The following is a 21,292-nucleotide window of genomic DNA, read 5'->3' as shown; positions in this document are numbered from 1 at the left end:
ATGGAGCGGCAGTGAACATGATCAACCTTTGCTCCATTCACGGGCCTCTTCAGAGCCCTGGCTCTCAGGATCGGTGGGGGTCCCGGGAAGGCCCAGAAGCTAATCACAGGGTGTCCCATTGCTACGAACCACTAAAGTGGTTTTCAATGTCACACAATCGATTTAACAAACTAATGCTATAATGGTCCCTAGGGGGCTATCCCAACAACTAAATCAATATGTAGCATGGATCATTAGCATATTTTAAATCTAATGAACTGATCAATATCAGGTTTTAACTAAGTTTGGTCTATAAATGGCACACTTGACTTGAAACAAACACTACCTCGATATAATACCGAATTGCTTCGTTTGTACCAATATGTACTATGTAATTAAAAGCAATGCTTTTGAATAATAGATTACCCGCTGATCTACATAAAAGCCACAAAACACCGAAACAGTAAGAATCTCTTAAAGGTAATTATCACAGCATTAAAGAATGAGATTGGTAAAACCGTGATTTCCCCAACACAACGGAGACCCAATAGCGTTCAATGTCTTTTCTCTTAATGTTTTGTTTGTTATGTATGTGCTTTAAAAATGTGACATTTCTAAATATGAGATCTTAGCTAGGAGAGTAGCAGAAAGACAAGCCCGGACTCGGCGTGCTCAGAGGCATGGTTAGCAGCCATACCTCCCTGGAATTTAGCTTGAAAATAGAAAAGACTTGATTTCTCTCCTGGCTGACCTGAATAATGCAGAGAATGCTTTGAAATGAGGGCAGGTCATAACAAAATGTAGAATTTTAAATTAATTTAATGTATTCTCCCAAGAAGTCATTCGTCTTTATGAAGAGACAAACAATATGTAATTTTTTCTGCAATCACTGTCATGGTCATTATTCACATATATCAAACCAGCAATGGTGACAAAGGATGGTGAGACAAGCTAGAACAACTCAACAACCTTGTGACTGGCATCATTACACGAAAATGAAGTGAAACCAGCACTACTAAGCTGCAATCGGTGTGGCCCATAATAATGAGCGAGGTGGGCTAACGGTACACCAGCCAGGTGGGACATGGATGAGCCTGACAGTAATACCAGAATCACAAAGGTTTAGGAAACAAGAGTAAGTTATCAAGGTAACATGGTCAAGTCACTGCCAGAAAATGGCTTTTAAAGAATAAATCTGCCTAACACTTACATGGGTTTCCACTGATAACATTACCAGTCTTGTTGACATTATTACTTATATTATTCTCTTTATTTCTATATCTCTGAATAACAATCAAACATAACATTACATTTTCCTATTATACCCTACCGGACCACAGAAACATACTTCAACAAGAATCATCGCTGCATCTATGTTTCCTATTTCATTCAAAAGAAAGAATCTTGAGGAGTGTCCTTGACAAGAATGCGGCCTGTTTAATTCAGAAGAACAATAGTAGTCGGGCAAAGGAGACAGCAACGCAGATATAATGCCCAGCCTTCTAACCATAAAGGATAGAGAAACAATTATCTATCTCATATCTATCCCATAACTATCTCTCATATCAATCCCATATCTATCAGTCTATCTCATATCTATCTATCTATCTCATATCCATCAGTCTATTTCATATCCATCCCATATCTATCTATTCCATATCTATCTATCTATCTATCTAATATCTATCTATCTCATATCTATCTATCCCATATCTATCTATCCCATATCTATCTATCTATCGATCTCATATCTATCTATCAGATAGATAGATAGACATGGGATAGATGGATGGTGTCACGGTCACGTGTGTCTGGACGCAGCGACTACCGCAAGGCGACCCTATATGACACACGTGACCCTGGATACACCACCTCCAGTGGGGCGAATTTAAATAATAAGACGTGCATACAGGCGAATTTGGGTATTACACGTAAATCTGGAAACCCCGCCTCCAGTAAGGTGAATTTAAATAATAAAGGGGGAACCTGGATAACATTAACAATGGTGGGCCCTGCGATAGGGAATAGGGAAGTGGAGACCTCCTGAGCTCCCTTGAGCCAGTGTCCCTGCACTCCTAACACTCCCTATGCCGGTTCCGCACCAGGCGCACAACAGGAACCTAAAAACCCTAGCTCGTCCTGACCTAAACCCTCACTAGGGAATTGGTCGGTGCGGAAACTAATCCCCCCACTGCACTAAAACACACATGAGGAAAGATGACAAAACAGAGGAAACACCACTTAGCTTTGCTCTGTTGCGTACGCTCCTAGCAACAGAGCCCACCACCTGTGTGCATCTTCTCCTCCACCTGGATCAATCACCATAACTGGATCCTTCACCATAGTGCAGCCTTGGAGCAGAGTCCACCACCAGTTGCAGCTGTCCAGTAACAGAGTCCCAAAGATGAGTTCAGCTCCTGCCCAAGAAGTCCAGCATGCTTGAGTCCAGCTCTCAGCAACCAAGTCCCGCACGCTGAGTGCAACTCTCTCCATAGTCGTCACTCCACCAAGCCATGCAAGCACTTCCTGCCAACACCATTAACTGTGACTCCACCACGCCATGCCAGCCCTTCTTGCAGACCACCTAGCTGCCACTCGTCCCCTCTGGCTGGGTTGCGCAGGACTCATGTTCAGCTTCTTCATTCACCCAGCTTCCTTGTGAATGACTAACATACAATCAATATCACCAACCGTGATTGAACCCACCTGGCTCCCTTTTATAGAGCCTAACACCTGATTTGTAATAGCGTGCACATTAACCCTAAAACTAAGGTGCGATACCACTCACCACCACTGGGCAACTTAGAATGAAACACCACGTGTAATAATTCTAATGGCCACCGGGGGCAATCAACCCACTTTGGCACCAAGCCAAAGGGAAAAAAGTTCACTTTGTCCATTTAAACTGTCAGATCCACGTTGGATCATGACAGATGGATGGATAGATAGATAGATATGAGATAGATAGATAGATATGATAGATATATATGGGATAAATAAACATGGGATAGATGGATGGATAGATAGATATGAGATAGAATTAATCTATCTATCCATCTATCCCATGTCTATCTATCCCATATTTATCTATCTCATATCTATCTGATAGATAGATTGATAGATATATATGATAGATAGATATGAGAGATAGATATATATGATAGATAGATAAGATAGATATGGGATAGATAGACATGGGATAGATGGATGGATAGATAGATTCTATCTATTTCATATCTATCTATCCATCCATCTATCCCATGTCTATCTATCTATCATATATATCTATCTCTCATATCTATCTATCAATCTATCTATCAGATAGATAGATATGAGATAGATAGATATGGGATAGATAGACATGGGATAGATGGATGGATAGATAGATAAATTCTATCTCATATCTATCTATCCATCCATCTATCCCATGTCTATCTATCCCATATCTATCTATCTATCCATCTATCCCATGTCTATCCCATATCTATCTCTCCCATATCTCTATCTATCTCATATCTATCCCATATCTATCTATCTCTCATATCTATCTATTATCCATCTAGCTCATATCAATCATTATCCATCTAATATCTATATATCTATATTATAATCCATATAGTAATATTTATAACATGTTCCATAATTGGAAATGAAGACATTTTTATTGCCCAGCTTTTCCAAGAAATCTTTCAGTCTACAGTATGTCCTGTGCCCAGACGCCTATAATTCAGAGAAGTAACAGTGATCTATTATTTTGGAATAACCATTGGTCTCTGCGCACTTTTTGCTTTAATTATAATGAAATCTTTGACAGAATGTTGTGCCCTTTACAGCGTGCTCTCGCATCCTTTATCTCTAGCAGAAATGGCCACTTATTCCTAAGAGAGAACTCCTTGTCTGATTTACTATCCTCTGCTGAAAACCAAAAAGAAAAAAGTTGCGGAGCACAATGTAGAAGAATGCCATCTGGGTTGCCAAGGCACTGTGCTGAAAAATATGTTCCAGAAGCTGGTGGCGCGGTTACTAGGGAAGTGATGGACATTAGTCATAGTAAATGCCACATATTTTTATATTAGGCAAAGTATTCAATAAAGTGCATATATAGAAAAGTAATATATTGTGTTCACAAAAAAAATAAATAAAATCAATCTAATCTTTGAGTATGGGGACATTATGTCATTTTCCAAAGGTGTTTAGAAACCCATCCTTCACGACCTTAAAATAAAAGGAAAAGGGGTTGTGTCACAGCAGGCATTGGTTATATATTGCTAAGGGTTATGAGTACGAAGCAACCACGTTCAAAACGTGTCAACTTGTAATGTTTCTTCTAGGATCTGTTTTCCTACAGGACAAATAGTCACAGTATGAAATGATTTCCTTTAATTTTTAATGGATACTTAATAAAAGACAGATTTATTTTACTGTCTGGACCTGGCTTTCGTGGAGTGTTGCCTATTGGTTGCTAAGATATACCACTAATGTTCAATTGGTGTGGGTCAGACTGTTGTGACCCCCGCTAATCAATATAACAAAGTGTCAGGAAAGTGTCATACGACTTCATCCGCTGTGGTTGGAGTTTGGTTTTACCCATGGACAGCTGTTATAGCAAATGGTTATCAATCTGGATGCCCAAAAGAAAGCTATGTGAAGGAACCATGTGAAATGGTACGGCACACTACTTGCACCACTTCCACTTCGTTTGACGAACTGTTGGTGGTCACAGCAGATGGACCCCGATGATTGAACCAGTAGCATAATTACCAGAGGGGGAAGAGGATGCCGTTACCCTGGGGAATGTTCTCTGCGGGGTCCACCCGTAGCTTCACTACTTTTAACTGTATCGGTATGCGCAGTGCACCGATACAGTTAAACTCTATGGCAGAGGAGTGAGACATGATCTCCATGAACTGCCACGGGAACACTATGGGTTCCATGAGTCCCCCAGCAGTAATCGCAGGTTCATCCAGGATGCCACTACAGTTGAGAGCAATGATGAGAGAGGGAGCATCATTAAACACACCCTCTCCCATCATCCCTCCTCTGGGTATGACATTACAGCGGGTGTGATGACGTCACTACATGGCACCTGCTGTGCTGAGATGTACAGGAGCTCAGAGCACTCCCTGCAGAGACTGAAGCAGTGGGGGAACAAGGAGAGGTGAGAGTTGTATTTTTTATGGGCAGTGCATTATACTGTATAGAGGCCTATAGGGAGTGTATTTTACTGTATATAGGCCTATAGGGAGTGCATTATGCTACATAGAGGCCTATGGGGAGTGCATTATACTATATAGAGGCCTATGGGGAGTGAATTTTTCTATATGGAGGTCTATGGGGAGTGCATTATACTATATAGAGGCCTATGGAGAGTGCATTATACTGTATGGAGGCTTATGGGGAGTGCATTATACTATATGGAGGCCTATGGGGAGTGCATTATACTGTATGGAGGCTTATGGGGAGTGCATTATACTGTATATAGGCCTATTAGGAGTACATTATACTATATGGAGGTCTATGGGGAATGCGTTATACTGTATGGAAGACTATGGGCAGTGCAATATACTTTATGGAAGCCTATGGGGAGTGCATTATACTATATGGAAGCTAGTTAAGGGGCCATCAAACAGTGTGGGTATTACAGTAAGGGGGCCATCATACAGTAAAAAGGTGTCATGGGAAGCCTAGGTAACTTTAGGCTGAAACCCCGGGGCCCCTGCGGTGTCCCTCAGACTAGGGGAAACCCTGTCTGTCCCTCAACCCAGGGTTTACACTGAAGGTGTGCCTGCCTGGGCCTCCACCCTGTCCTTGTCTCGTGTCCAGCCCTAAGCTGAACCCACCACCCTCCACCCTGTGAGGAGACCAAACACCAGACCCCACAAATAAGTATGGACAGGGATAACGGAAATGCACCACACCGCGTACACACAGGGGAATACAGTAATGTGCAAGGGCAACCAAATAATACAACACAGGGAGGCAAAATGGCAACAATGGAATATACTACACCAGCAACCGTATGCTCCTTAGACCACCACTCCAGAGCGGTATCGCTTAGCACAAGGCAAGAGCTATAGTCGGCGACGCCCATAGTCACACAGGGCAATTTAAAGACAGAGGGCATGGCTAAGCCCTCAGCTAGAATGACAACCTGGTTAACCCAATCCAAGCCGGATCAGAAGACCAACCAGCGCCGCTGAGAACCATGTGGTAGGATGGGGTATTACTGCTGACTGCTGTCTGACACCCTGGTGCGAACAGTGTCCGACATGACAAAAGGTCATCATACAGTGTAGGAGCTAATGTGGGGTCTTTGTATAGTGTGGAGGCCATTAAGCAGTGTTGGGGCCATCAAACATTAACGAATCAGAATACTGTGTGGGGGTGCCCTACAGTGCGGGGATCATCATACTGTGTATAAGAGAACATCATACTGTGTAGAGGGGAGATGTAAAGCGGGAGACTCGGGACATTATTAAATGTTAAGTGGGCACTTTTTGTTCTAGGGGAACTCAAGTTATTGTGACTGTCAAAGGGGCACACAGAGGGCATTATTACTTTCTAGGGTGCAAAATGTGGGCACTGTTTTCTTGGGCACTTGCACAAGGCATTAATGAGGTTTGTTTTTCTATCTAGAGGGCACACAGTAGGTGCAGTAATAGGGACTCAAGTATAATGTGTTTATCTACCTTTACATCCAATCAATCAACTTACTGTATTTACTTGCCCATGACTGAGAACTTGTCGTTATGTTCTATGTCACCTCCTATACTGCTTTGGGGGCTACCTGTCACGTGAAAAAAAAGTTATCAACCTGCAGATATTGGGTTAATCTGCAGGTCACATTTTTTCATATGACAGGTTCCCTTTAAGCTTTAAACACTTGCTACATGTTATAAAAAGCAGTTGTAAAAAAAGTCTCCTTTACATCTTGGTGGATTGCCTACAGGTAATTATATTCAAGTAGTATCATATTACTATTAACATTACATTTCACAATAAATAAAACAGGTCAATGCTTTTAACAAGGTTGCAGTTTGTAATTATTCTGCTATCTGTCAAAGTGGATTTGTCACCAGATTTCACAATACAAACCATATATATTAAGTAGATCGCTTGTGTCTGATGAGACACATGTGGAGATGAGCGGATCTTTTGAAATTCGAATTCGACACCTTTGTTGAATTTTCACCAAAAAATTCAATTTGCAGTGAAAAAATTTACACAAATCTCAATACTGGAAATCTTGCAACTGCTCATAAAATACACGTAGTGGAAAGGAGGTAGGAACCACACTGACTATAAGGGCTTACGCTTTACAAGAGAGAACCCCGATGTCCATAAGAGCTTACAAGAGAGAGAGGGTCGAGCTTACCATAAGAGCTTACACTTTACAGGAGAGAGAATAGACCCCCCACTGACCAAGATAGCTTACACTCTACAGGAGAGCGGACCCCCCACTGACCATAAGAGATTAGATTCTACAGGGGAGAGGACCCTGCTGACCATAAGGGCCCCATCACACACAGCAATTTCGCTAGCCAGATCGCTGATTTTTTGACATCACAGCGATTTCACCAGCGAGATCGCTGTGTGTGACGGGGATCAGCGACCGGCCCCCCCGCCGGGTATCGCTGATCGTGCACGGCTGTTTTTTGATCGGTGCTCTCCCGCTGGCCAGCGCGCATCGCTGCATGTGGCAGCGGGAGCAAACGATCAGCGACGCTTCCAGCGCTCTAAGCAGGCACTGGGAGCTGGTAACCAAGGTAAATATCGGGTTACTAAGCGGCGCGCGTCACTTAGTTACCCGATGTGTACCTTAGAAACCTGCGTGCTCGCAGGTATTTAGAGAGTGACTGTTAACATTACAAAAGTAGAACAACTTGTGCGCATGTAACCGTGGGTCGGGATGTACGGTGTAAGGAGAGTATGTATTTTGCTTGGAGCAACCCAGAAGTAGATCAACTTTCATGAATAGCAGATCGCTGCTTCTAGAGAAGACTAACATGATCACAATCTCCTTACGTCTTGCCCTGCATTGAACTATAGAAAATTAAAAATCAGCATGTGGTCGCCGCAAGAGAATTATCTATTTGTAAAAGAAAGATTGTATATTTCATTCTTCAGCGTTCTACATAGTATATGCCTGGCAGACTCTACCTAAAAATGTAGTAATCATGTCTTTAGAGTACAGCTCTATGCAAGAAGGGAAAATAGGTCTTTGTAATGGTAAACAATCATTTTCTCAATGAGTATGCATTTCTCTGAGGCTTTGTGTGAGAGCAGAGTATTAGCGGAGACTTTCTCAAAGCAGCTTCAGATTAACCGATTTTTCTTTAACCCTCCGTCAGGCGCAATAGATCTGACAGGCACACAGTAATTAGTTTCACTTCTCTCTCCTTGCCCACTTATCAGAAAACCCCACCCCTCCTAGTTATCTCCTGACTCTACAGGCTCTGTGAAACCTGATATCACAGTGACTCAGCAGACCTTCTAGTGAGCAGATATCAACACTTTGGCTTCTCAGGCACATTGCGCCTGATTTCAACACAAATTGAAAGGTTAGTATTTTCTTTTTTTATTCATCACGATTGTGTATTTAGCTTGTTTTATGAAGGATTAATGCTAAGTTAGTGTACATAAGTACTGTTTTCTTAGACAAAAGGAGGGTGGCTTCTAAGGCACATTGCGCCCTAACACATACTCTTTCTCTCTTGCTTCAGATTTTCTGCTGCAATGGCCAGAAAACAGTATGATTCATCTAAACCCCTTCATTTAGAAGAAATGAAGATTTTTTTGTTAGAAGATGATGAGGAAGAACCAGCAGTAACTGAGGATTTAGAGGAATCTAGTGACATTTCATCTGAAGATGAGGTAGCAGAATGTAACACTGATTCTGGAACAGAGCAGGATGGTGATGACACTGATACAGAGGAAACAGACACAGATCTAGCTTATTATTTGGGCAAAGATAAAAATACAAAGGACGTCCCAAGGACGTTCCAGAACAAACACCGACTCTACCACCTTCTAAAAGACGCAGTTGTACTACCTGCTCATTTGTATCTGGTTTCAGAAGGCTTTCTAAATATGACTGCAAAATATGTAAAGAATCAATCTGCCTTTCCCATGCAACTTTGGTCTGCCAGCCTTGCTTTTCTAAGTGTACCTGTGCTGCTTCTGCTGCAATTGAAACCACTGAAGATGAGTAGAAAATAATTAACATCTAAGTGCAATATCCTTTAAGTTTTTTTCCATAATTTTATATTTAAGCAATAGTTAAGTAAAGATAACTGGAGCCTATTTGGCGGTACTACCGAAAAGTGGTACTTTTAGTTTTAATAAGTTTATGGTTAATAAATGTTTTTTTTTGCATCTGATTTGGTGTAATCTCTTTTAATACATTCCTATGAAGGTCACTGACTACTTCTATAGTCCTGAAATTGAAATATGTAGCTACTATAGGTGGTTTTCTGACCTGTGCTTGTCAGGCACATTGCGCATGAACTGAGGAGAATCTATATTGCGCCTGACGGAGGGTTAATACATAGACTGTGTAACCTAATGTTCTCCTGACCTTGAACACAAAAACCCTGTCCTCCATGAATCAGATACTGCGCTAAAGCACCCAATTTATCAGGAAGAGATTTTCCTTTGATTTTCATGGCACAGCTTTTTCCTTAGAACTATCGCTGTTTTATTTTTTATTTTGCTTTTCCAGTATAATGTAGCTAACATTACATTGAAATATAGAAACGGAGGGGCTAAGAGTTCCATTTTATTACCGCCAGTGTTAAGCGGAGTAAGATGAGCCAAATTTATTAAGCACCAGCTGAAGAGCCCGGCGCTGCCCGGGCATAGCAACTAACTATGGTTAGTTATATCAAATTAAAATTAATATATACAGTACAGACCAAAAGTTTTCACACACCTTCTCATTCAAAGAGTTTTCTTTATTCTCATAAGTATGAAAATTGTAGATTCACTCTGAAGGCATCAAAACTATGAATTAACACATGTGGAATTATATAATTAACAAAAAAGTGTGAAACAACTGAAAATATGTCTTATATTCTAGGTTCTTCAAAGTAGCCACCTTTTGCTTTGATTACTGCTTTGCACACTCTTGGCATTCTCTTGATGACCTTCAAGAGGTAGTCACCGGAAATTGTTTTCACTTCACAGGTGTGCCTTGTCAGGTTTAATAAGTGGGATTTCTTGCCTTATAAATGAGGTTGGGACCATCAGTTGTGTTGTGCAGAAGTCTGATGGATACACAGCTGATAGTCCTACTGAATAGACTGTTAGAATTTGTATTATGGCAAGAAAAAAGGAGCTACTTAAATAAAAACGAGTGGTCATCATTACTTGAAGGTCAGTCAGTCCGAAAAATTGGGAAAACTTTGAAAGTGTCCCCAAGTGCAGTGGCAAAAACCATCAAGCGCTACAAAGAAACTGGCTCACATGAGGACCGCCCCAGGAAAGGAAGACCAAGAGTCACCTCTGCTGCGGAGGATAAGTTCATCCGAGTCATCAGCCTCAGAAATTGCAGGTTAACAGCAGCTCAGATTAGAGACCAGGTCAATGCCACACAGAGTTCTAGCAGCAGACACATCTTTACAACAACTGTTAAGAGGAGACTTTGTGCAGCAAGCCTTCATGTTAAAATAGCTGCTAGGAAACCACTGCTAAGGACAGGCAACAAGCAGAAGAGACTTGTTTAGGCTAAAGAACACAAGGAATGGACATTAGACTAGTGGAAATCTGTGCTTTGGTCTGATGAGTCCAAATTTGAGATCTTTGGTTCCAACGACCGTGTCTTTGTGCAACACAGAAAAGGTGAACGGATGGACTCTACATGCCTGGTTCCCACCGTGAAGCATGGAGGAGGAGGTGTGATGGTGTGGGGGTGCTTTGCTGGTGACACTGTTGGGGAGTTATTCAAAATTGAAGGCATACTGAACCAGCATGACTACGACAGCATCCTGCAGCGGCATGCTATTCCATCCGGTTTGTGTTTAGTTGGACCATCATTTAGTTTTCAACAGGACAATGACCCCAAACACACCTTCAAGTGGTGTAAGGGCTATTTGACCAATAAGGAGAGAGATGGGGTGTTACGCCAGATGACCTGGCCTCCACAGTCACCAGACCTGAACCCAATCGAGATAGTTTGGGGTGAGCTGGACAGCAGAGTGAAGGCAAAAGGGCCAACAAGTGCTAAGCATCTCTGGGAACTCCTTCAAGACAGTTGGAAAACCATTTCCGGTGACTACCTCTTGAAGCTCGTCAAGAGAATGCCAAGAGTGTGCAAAGCAGTAATCAAAGCAAAAGGTGGCTACTTTGAAGAACCTAGATTATAAGACATATCTACAATTTTCATAGTCATGAAAATAAAGAAAACTCTTTGAATGAGAAGGTGTGTCCAAACTTTTGGTCTGTACTGTATATATATATATATATATATATATATATATATATATATATATACACACATGTATATATACATATACACATCTCACACACACATACTGCTTGAGAAAGGTCCACAATTCCCAGGAGCGAAACGTCGCTGTATGGGCAACTAGCCAGATGGGCTAATAAATAGCACTTTGACTGGAACTCTTTTGGTGTGCTGCTTTCATCTTGAGGACTATATATATTGTAAGGTAGCGCTGTCATTCAAGGTTGGGGACACTCGCTTGGCAGCCAAATAATCACGTCCGGCACGGGTTTTCCATAAAACAATAACAATCCATGCGGTTTATTCAGGCATCATAAACCCACAGCAGCAACATAAAGTTCATATAAACAGCATAGCGTCCATGACAGAGCTTCCCTTTTAGCCCTGTGGTCACACAGTATTTACATCATCTAGCCAACAGGCTATACAGTCTCTTAGTAACACCCCCGTGTCCGGGTTACCTCATCGTTGCTTCACCACGCTGCACACGTTCATTCCCTCCAGGAAACTATCAGGCACACGTCGCCATTACTCACAGCCACTTCACACACGTGCTGTCAGGCAGGAAGGCACACTCATCTTCCTAGCACAGTTGGTCTGGCGAGACCTTCCATACGGACCAACCGGGTCCCAGAATTCCCTCAAGTGACCTACCCTGGCCACCTTATATGGTTCGTGGCCACGCCCACTGGTTCACATGGCTATGACCTCATCACAGGTCCTTCACACTCACCTAGTCTTTTACTACCAGCGTTATCAGACACACCCCTAGGTGGATTTGTAGGTTGCTGGTCCCGCACATCTCTCCAGCTACCTGAAGACTTCCCTAAGACATTGACACGGAACCTCAGCAGTATCACTGCTGATCAACACATACACAAGTCTTCATCTCAAGGCCACCCACCTTGAGATACATTACGATCATTCAGCATCCTACCCCTATCAGGACACTGGAAATGCTTATACGCCTGTCCTGGACAACCCACACTGCGCCCCCTAGTGGACACAGTGGCCACTACACCACATTATATATATATATATATATATATATATATATATCCAATGAGAGGAAAGAATAGCATAGCACTCACCGATCCAGGTGAAAAAGTCCGCTTTATTTAGCAATCCACATTAAAACTTCATGGCCGGGAGGCTGGAGGCCGTCATCAGACATTGCTCACTCCTCCCTCCAGCCTCCTGGCCATGAAGTTTTTATGTGGATTGCTAAATAAAACAGACTTTTTCACCTGGATCGGTGAGTGCTATGCTATTCTTTCCTCTCATTGGATTTATACATTGTGTTTTCTGCACCAGAACCCGAGATCTCGGGGTTCAGCCTCCACAAGCAGTATGGACATGGCAGTCTCACATCGGCAGTAGTATTGGCAGTGCCGACTTGCTTTCTTTTTCTTTATACGTTAGAGATATATATATATATATCTCTATCTCTCTATCTGAGTGTAGAGTCCCGCACACTCTGCATAGCCACACTCACTATAATATCCCACACAATCCCGTCAGCCAGAGCTACCGGACTACTAGCCCTAATATCCCACATCATCCCGTCAGCCAGAGTCACCGGACAACTACCACTAATATCCCACATCATCCTGTCAGCCAGAGCCACCAGACTACTACCTCTAATATCCCACATCATCCCATCAGCCAGAGCCACTGGATTACTACCCCTAATATCCCACATCATCCCATCAGCCAGAGCCACCAGACTACTCCCCTTAATATCCCACATCATCTCATCCTGTCAGCCAGAGCCACTGGACTACAACCCCTAATATCCCACATCATCCCGTCAGCCTGGGGTCAGAACCAGAGCGCTGAGTGGAACGGTCCTAACTTTCATACTGGGGATCCCTTTAAGAGGCCTGGCATCAGAACCAGAGTGCTGAGTGGATTTGTCCTGATTTCCATACTAATGATCCCTTTAATAGAAGCCTGGGGTGAGAATCAGAGCGCTGAGGGATTTACCATAACTTCCATACCAGGGATCCCTTTAAGAGGGACCTTAGGGCAAATCAACTCAGCATTCTGGTTCTGACCCAACTTCCATAGTGGGGATCCCTTTAAGAGAGCCTGGGGTCAGTACCAGAGCATTTGAAGGCAATTTCCCTGAGTTCTAGACCGGGGATCCCTTTAAGAGAGGTCTGGGGGTCAGTACCAAACCGCTCGATGGATTTGCCCTGACTTTCATACCGGAGATCCCTTTAAGAAAGGCCTGGAGTCAGTACCAAAGCGCAAAGTGGATTTGCCCTAACTTCCATACCAATGATCCCTTTAAGAGAGAAGATATGCCTCTGGGATGGGGGATGTGTCATGTGTATTATGGGCACGGGAGGGGGTGATTCATTTCTGTCATGTTCTCTCTGCTCCTTTCTGGGGACAGACAATGGCTGGGATCTTATATTCCCGGGGATGCTAGATTTCTCCCACCATGTCAGTGTCTGCTGAAGTGTTGTCAAGTGGGAAAACTTGCCCATAGCAACCAATCACAGCTCAGCTTCTTTTAACCAGCTCTGGTGAAATGAGAGCTGCTTGGTGATTGGTTGCAAGGAAAACTGTTGCTCATAGCAACCAATCACAGCTCAGTTTCTTTTGAACAGCTCTGGTGAAATGAAAGATGTTTCGTCACACACACACACACACACACACACACACACACACACACACACACACACACACACACACACACGCACGCACGCACATGCACATTCAGTTTTATATATAGAGATTGCGCCCCTCATGGGCTATCCGTGAACTACAGGCTGAAATGTAAACACACGCTTAGTGCATATTTTCACAGTAATTTTTAATACATGCTTTATTTTTAGTAAATCTGTCATACTATGGTTGACAATACTTGTATTGCTAAGTCATTCTCACTTGTTAAAAAAATGGCAAGAGTGGCATAAAATACAAATAAAAAAATCTCTATTTGTGAAAAAAATAGGCTTGTGTCATGGTTTGAACAGGGTTCTTGCCCTGCACTCACAGGGTTAAGTGTTCGTGGCCTCTTTCTGGATCTGGGAGGGGTATTTATACTCACTCTTTACCAGGGTTCTCTGTCAGCTATACTGTTGTTCTGGTGTGTCTGACCCCTGGTGTGCGTGTATTCTGCGTTGCTTGTTTGATTCCCATGTATGACCCGGAGTGTTCCCTCACTCTGTACTCCGTCTCTCGCTTTCGTACTACTGTCTTCTCCGGTTCTGACCTCCTGGCTTGGCTATCGTTACTCCGTTACAGTTTGTCCCTATTGTACCGTCTATTGCCCGTTCTGGTTTTCTGACCTATTGCTACGTCCTGACTATCCTTTCTGTCTAAACCCCGTGGTACTGTATTGCTATCTGGTGCTTTGACCCTGGCTTCGTCTGGTTTCTGTCTCTGTCTATGCCCCTTGGTAACATTGCCCCGTAGTTACCTTTCTAGGAGTTTCCCTGCAGCTCCTAGATCTGTGGAGCTTAGGCCACGCCCCCAGCAGTCATGTGCTTCAGGTCCTGATACTCTGAAGCACGCATCGTCACCGCTGCTGCCCTGCTCCACAGGTATCTGTGAGTACTGTCTTTGTACTCAGGACACCCGCACTGGCTCAGTGAGCAAGTGCAGGGCGGTGTTCCTGACATTATAGCTGACAGAGAACCCTGGTAAAGAGTGAGTATAAATACCCCTCCCAGATCCAGAAAGAGGCCACGAACACTTAACCCTGTGAGTGCAGGGCAAGAACCCTGTTCAAACCATGACAGCTTGCAATAAAATCTGCAATTTTTTTTAAAGAAAATTGTGCAAATATTTTAACCCGTTCGTTACATATCACGTACATATACGTCATATGTTGGGTTACATTCTTTGCTAAAAGCTCAAAATCTGAGGATGCCTAATTCTTGGCAACTCATCCAGCATCTATAGTGAGTGGAACTGAGCTTCAGTTGCTGCTGTTAACCTCTTGCATGCTGCTCTCTCTGACAGCAACATTTAATGCGGTCAAACCGAGGAGCGGCCTATTCTGCTCGTCCATTGACCCCACTGCAATGTGAACTCAGAGTACTGATGATTGCTAGGGCAGATTAGAGCCTGCTGAAAACCTCTTTCCCGGTCATCTTTGCACCACTCATGTGAAGTGAGAGACTTACACAAGAGACTGATTTTTACTATATAAAGAAATTCCTTTCTATTGTAGAATATAGTAGAAGTGATCAGATGATCTCAGGTTCAAGTTCCCTAAAAAGATTAGAAAATAAAGTCAAAAATATATATAAAATAAAAAACTAACTAACAATTTGAATCACCACCCTCTTACCCCATTAAAAAGAAAGAAATAATGAAAATTGCGGCATCGGAAAAGTCTGATCTATCAAAATATATGGAAATATTCAAGTATTCTGGGTGATCATCATTAAAATAGTAACAAGAACCTAAAAATCAAGCTAAAAAGTACCAAACTCTACCTTCCGTATTACTGCAGCACACATACTGTAGCATAGTGGTGAAAAGACAGGGAGTTGACACAGACACTTTTTTTATATTAAAACAAAGCTGCATCTTAGGAGGCACCTCGAGTCCTCCTTTATTATGAGAGGACCACTGCAGAAAAGCACTCTTGAGGCCTAGCGGGAACAAAGAGGACCATGTAAACGGGGTGGGGTTGGGTGCTTGGGGGTTTGCTCTCAAATCTTGGTGGGATAACCCATTATTTATGCCATTTAAAATGTAAACCACAATAACAGGCATGGTTATGTGGAGTTGGTAAAGCCCTTACTGCAGATTGTGCACAGCAAGTGCAAGGAATATTGATTTTACAAGCAGGATGGAGATCATTTTAGAGCTGTCGCTGAAATAAAGGGAGTGTTTTAATAATATTAGGAGGTTAGTTTTATGCACATTTTGAAGGTGGAACTTCACTATAAATGAATAATGCTGCGTCTAGGATTAAAAACTGTATTTAGATTATGAGTCACTGGTTGTTCTATCCCATGCACCTCATGTACTCTTCACAGAAAGCGCAAATGTATTACAAAATACAAAACCTAATTTGGTTTCTGACAAGGCGTGTCTAGCAAACCTCAGCGAATTTCAATATCTAATCCAAAACCTGCCCTATCGTCAGTGGTGTAGAGTAGAGGATTGTTGCCCCAGGTGCCATATCTATGGTGACACAAAATTTCAACCACACCTTCAACACTCTGCTTGCACTTTGACGTGAATAACATCCGCAAGAGCCGCACTGAGTGCCTGCTAATATAGGCGGTAGCAGAGGGAAGGAGTTTGTCGTCAGCTACTGCACTCAACATAGGCAGAAAGCAAAATCACAAAGCTCAATTTAATGGATCTCAGCTGACGATGACAAATAAATGTTCACTGAACAGCGACGGAGATGACTTAGGCTTAGACTAAAATGAATAATTTGCACATCGCTCAATGCAATTTTCATTCCTAAGAGATACTTTTACTTTACACTTTTTCTAACCTTTCTAGGGTTAGGGCTAGAAAAAGGCTTAAGTTTTGACTTACTGCTAGCGTTAGATGGGTCACACGACTGTTTTCTCTCCGTCCGTGAAAAAAAACAGTCAGGTTATGCTAATCAGAGTTTGATCAGAGCGGGATCCAATTTTCTTTGTGGTGGAGAAAAAAAAAAGTTTATCTACCTGCTCCATTATGTCAGTCCATGAAAAGTGTTATTCAGGTGCAGCACAATTTTATTCACGGCCCATAGACTTCAGTGAGCCAGTACCGGAGGCAAACCATGCTGTTATGACTGTGCCAACCCATTCACACTGGTAACATATAAACCAGGAAAGACTCAACACCTACACACAACAGGTCCCTGTCAGACAAGGAAAGTCTTAAATCTGACCCTAATTTGTCCCTGCCTTTACTGTTGTGAGTTCATTTTCCCCCTTCATCACTGAGGCCCGAGGAATTCCCTCTTCTGGTAAGGAGAGGTAGTGAGTCTGATTATCAGACACCTGAGATTAATGATGATGACTGGCTGAGTGGAGTCACAGACTGGATATAAGGCTGCATACGCCCATTCCTCCCTGCGGGTGATTTCTCTGTGGTATCCTTGGAGTCCAGTCTGAATTCCTGCTCTGCTAAAGCTAAGTTTTCCTCCTGGCTTTTTGCATTTGTGCCTTGCTTTGTTTTTTCTGGATTTCAGCCATTCCCTGCTGGGGTGAGCTGAACTCCTTAGCTCTGTCTTCTGAAAATACCAGAGTGCTGATTTAGTTTTGAAGCTTAGTTGCTTCAGGGTCTTTTTCCATTTCAGCTTGCTGGCCTATGTTTTTGATAGGGTTTTTTGCCGATTGCAGACAGCAGCTTTCCTTTCCTTTTCTGTTTAGATTAGATTGGGCCCCAACGTTTGCTCAGCCTATCTTTCTATCTGTGTCAGTGTTTTTTCATCTTGCTTCACCGTCATTATATGTTGGGGACTGCCTTTTACTTTGGGGTCTGCTCTGGGGCAGTTTAGATTTCCCTTTCTATCTTTAGGCTATATAGTCCTCCGGCTGTGTTCGAGGGGTCTAGGGCACCGTAGGTACCCGCCACGGCTACTGCTAGTTGTGTTGATAGGTTCAGGGGTCTGCAATCGGATAGTTGCCAGCTCCTCTGGTTTTCTGGACGTAGCTTCTATTTTTGTGTCTGCCTCCTACGGTCACTCAATCATAACACTTTACCATGGAGGTTTTTACCCTAACTAAACGTAACTGTGCCCCCATTCAACATCGACTGACCCTGCGTGTCCTTAACCCTCTCTATAGATAATGTACAACACAAAAACAACTATACCTATAAAATGAAATACACATAGATTAGGATGAGGCACAGGCCTATGAATGTGTTCACACAGCCACATGCTAAAGATGGAGGAAGATAAGAAGAATCAAAAAACAAAATGGAATATGTGGAAACTTCCCAGACCCTAAATGTAGAAGAAAGGAAATGGTACTGGGGAGGAAGACTCACAAACAAACTGTAGGAAAACCAACAGTGATTAACAAGGCATGATAATCCATAGCTGAGAGGCTGTAACTCCAAATACCAATCTATGTTGAAGTATAACCAGCAAAGGAGGTAGGTGCAAGGTTAGTATAAATAGTCACTCGCAAGATGTGACTGGACAGAACCAAATGGGGAAGTGAAAGACACCTGAATAGAAGCAAACCAAGGAAAGACAAGCAAAGACAAGAGAATTATCAGTTGGAAAGAGATTGAACAGGCTATGGCTCAGCAGAAAGGGAAACCGATCACATACCAAGAGGTCACCAGATTGAGTAAAAAAAAAACAATCCATGACACATACGTACTGTAATTTTTTTTCCTTAGATCATTCAGTCTGAGGAAAAAATCAGACAGTGCACAACCCCACAAAATAACATGGGTACGAGTGCTATCTGTCAAAACCATGGATAGCAGTCTTCTGATTTAAATGGTAGTATGCACGAGCCGTTAGGCTTACGGCTAAGTTTTAGCTTAGTGCAAGGGTTAGACTTAAGGTTAGAGCTTGACTAATAAAATTGTTACCTAAAAAATACAAAATCTGTATTAAAAATATAAAAAAAGTATATAATAAAGCAACTTTTTCTCCTAAATTTGAGCAAATAACACGGAAAAATAGGAAGTCAAATCACAAACTGTAATTACAACAATATTTGACTCAAACTACAATACATGTGTTTGGAGAATAGCGGTTCAATCCTGTAAAGGATTCTGGGTGCGCTAACCGTTCACAGGCTATGGAGCACAAAATACTTGCTCTGCCCCAGGCACTGGCAACCCACACTGCGCCACTGACTAAAGTCTAAAACTTTGTATCTCTTCAGAATACAATACATTCAGAATAAGTTACACTGTTTGTCCCTTATTTTGTAAAAAAAAAAAAAAATTATATATATATATATATATATATATATATATATATATATATATACACTCACTGGCCACTTTATTAGGTACACCTGTCCAACTGTGTGTTAAGACTTAATTTCTAATCAGCCAATCACATGGCGGCAACTCAGTGCATTTAGGCATGTAGACATGGTCAAGACAATCTCCTGCAGTTCAAACCGAGCATCAGTATGGGGAAGAAAGATGATTTGAGTGCCTTTGAACGTGGCATGATTGTTGGTGCCAGAAGGGCTGGTCTGAGAATTTCAGAAACTGCTCATCTACTGGGATTTTCACGCACAACCATCTCTAGGGTTTACAGAGAATGGTCCGAAAAAGAAAAAAAATCCAGTGAGCGGCAGTTCTGTGGCCGGAAATGCCATGTTGATGCCAGAGGTCAGAGGAGAATGGGCAGACTGGTTCGAGCTGATAGAAAGGCAACAGTGACTCAAATTGCCACCCGTTACAACCAAGGTAGGCAGAAGAGCATCTCTGAACGCACAGTGCGTCGAACTTTGAGGCAGATGGGCTACAGCAGCAGAAGACCACACTGGGTACCACTCCTCTCAGCTAAGAACAGGAAACTGAGGCTACAATTTGCACAAGCTCATCGAAATTGGACAGTAGAAGATTGGAAAAACGTTGCCTGGTCTGATGAGTCTCGATTTCTGCTGCGACATTCGGATGGTAGGTCAGAATTTGGCGTAAACAACATGAAAGCATGGATCCATCCTGCCTTGTATCAACGGTTCAGGCTGGTGGTGGTGGTGTCATGGTGTGGGGAATTTTTTCTGGGCACTCTTTGGGCCCCTTGGTACCAATTGAGCATCGTTGCAACGCCACAGCCTACCTGAGTATTGTTGCTGACCATGTCCATCCCTTTATGACCACAATGTACCCAACATCTGATGGCTACTTTCAGCAGGATAATGCGCCATGTCAGAAAGCTCGAATCATCTCAGATTGGTTTCTTGAACATGACAATGAGTTTACTGTACTCAAATGGCCTCCTCAGTCACCAGATCTCAATCCAATAGAGCATCTTTGGGATGTGGTGGAACGGGAGATTCGCATCAGGGATGTGCAGCCGACAAATCTGCGCCAACTGTGTGATGCCATCATGTCAATATGGTCCAAAATCTCTGAGGAATGCTTCCAGCACCTTGTTGAATCTCTGCCACGAAGAATTGAGGCAGTTCTGAAGGCAAAAGGGGGTCCAACCCCTTACTAGCATGGTGTACCTAATAAAGTGGCCAGTGAGTGTATATATATATATATTTGTTAACTAGCACTTTCTCATTATGGTGTCCATTGAAATAATAATCTCCACATGAAAACACTGCAACGACGCTCAGATCATTACATGTGCTCTTTCTTTCGTCTCTCACATACTGTCAGTACTATGTGTGCAATTAGTAAGTGTACCGCACATTTCACAGAGGGTGTCGCAGGAGGTGGCATGTAAGAACCTATGTGCCACATCAATATTTAAAGTACATTATAAATGTGTGGGTTAAATAATAAAAAGGATATCTTCTTTAGTAATTGCTAGCTTTATTATTATTGACACCTAGATAATACAAGCGTTAGTGTTAGTTATTAGTGTTAGTGTTAAAGAGTTAGTTAGTGTTAGTGTTAAAGGGAATCTGTCACCCTATTTTTGGCCTATAAGATGCGGCCACCGCCATCAGGGGCTTATCTACAGCATTCTGTATTACCTTCAGAGTTATGTAACATCCTCCTTCTTACTTCTGCTGTGGCTCCTGCGCAGGCGTACCTCCTCTGCCCTTTTGAGGGCAGAGTAAAGTATTGCAGTGCGCAGGCACTGGACCTCTTTGACCTTTCCCGGCGCCTGCACACTGTAGTACTCTGCTCTGCCCTCAATAGGGCAAAGTACGTCTGCGCAGGAGCTGCGGCAGAAGTAAGGAGGACGACGTCGTCATCGCTAGAAGAGGGGAG

The 21,292-nt window shown here is 42.7% G+C and overlaps 1 protein-coding gene and 1 long non-coding RNA gene across 5 annotated transcripts in view; one reads left to right on the top strand and one right to left on the bottom strand.

Annotated features, from left to right (window-relative positions):
- PTPRZ1 (protein tyrosine phosphatase receptor type Z1) overlaps positions 1-21,292 on the bottom strand; it is a 354,695-nt gene that overhangs the window by 310,528 nt on the left and 22,875 nt on the right. The gene's annotated exons all lie outside the window — the stretch shown is intronic.
- Positions 8,317-9,356, top strand: LOC141087683 (uncharacterized). Its single transcript, XR_012231713.1, has 2 exons — positions 8,317-8,540; positions 8,703-9,356. It is a non-coding gene; the product is annotated as an uncharacterized lncRNA (long non-coding RNA).

Source organism: Dendrobates tinctorius, unplaced genomic scaffold, assembly GCF_039654945.1.
Source record: "Dendrobates tinctorius isolate UK_male_01 unplaced genomic scaffold, ASM3965494v1 ptg000035l, whole genome shotgun sequence".
NCBI lineage: Eukaryota > Metazoa > Chordata > Amphibia > Anura > Dendrobatidae > Dendrobates > Dendrobates tinctorius.
The sequence above is the reverse complement of the archived record's forward strand: the minus strand, read 5'-3'. Positions and strand labels throughout refer to the sequence as shown.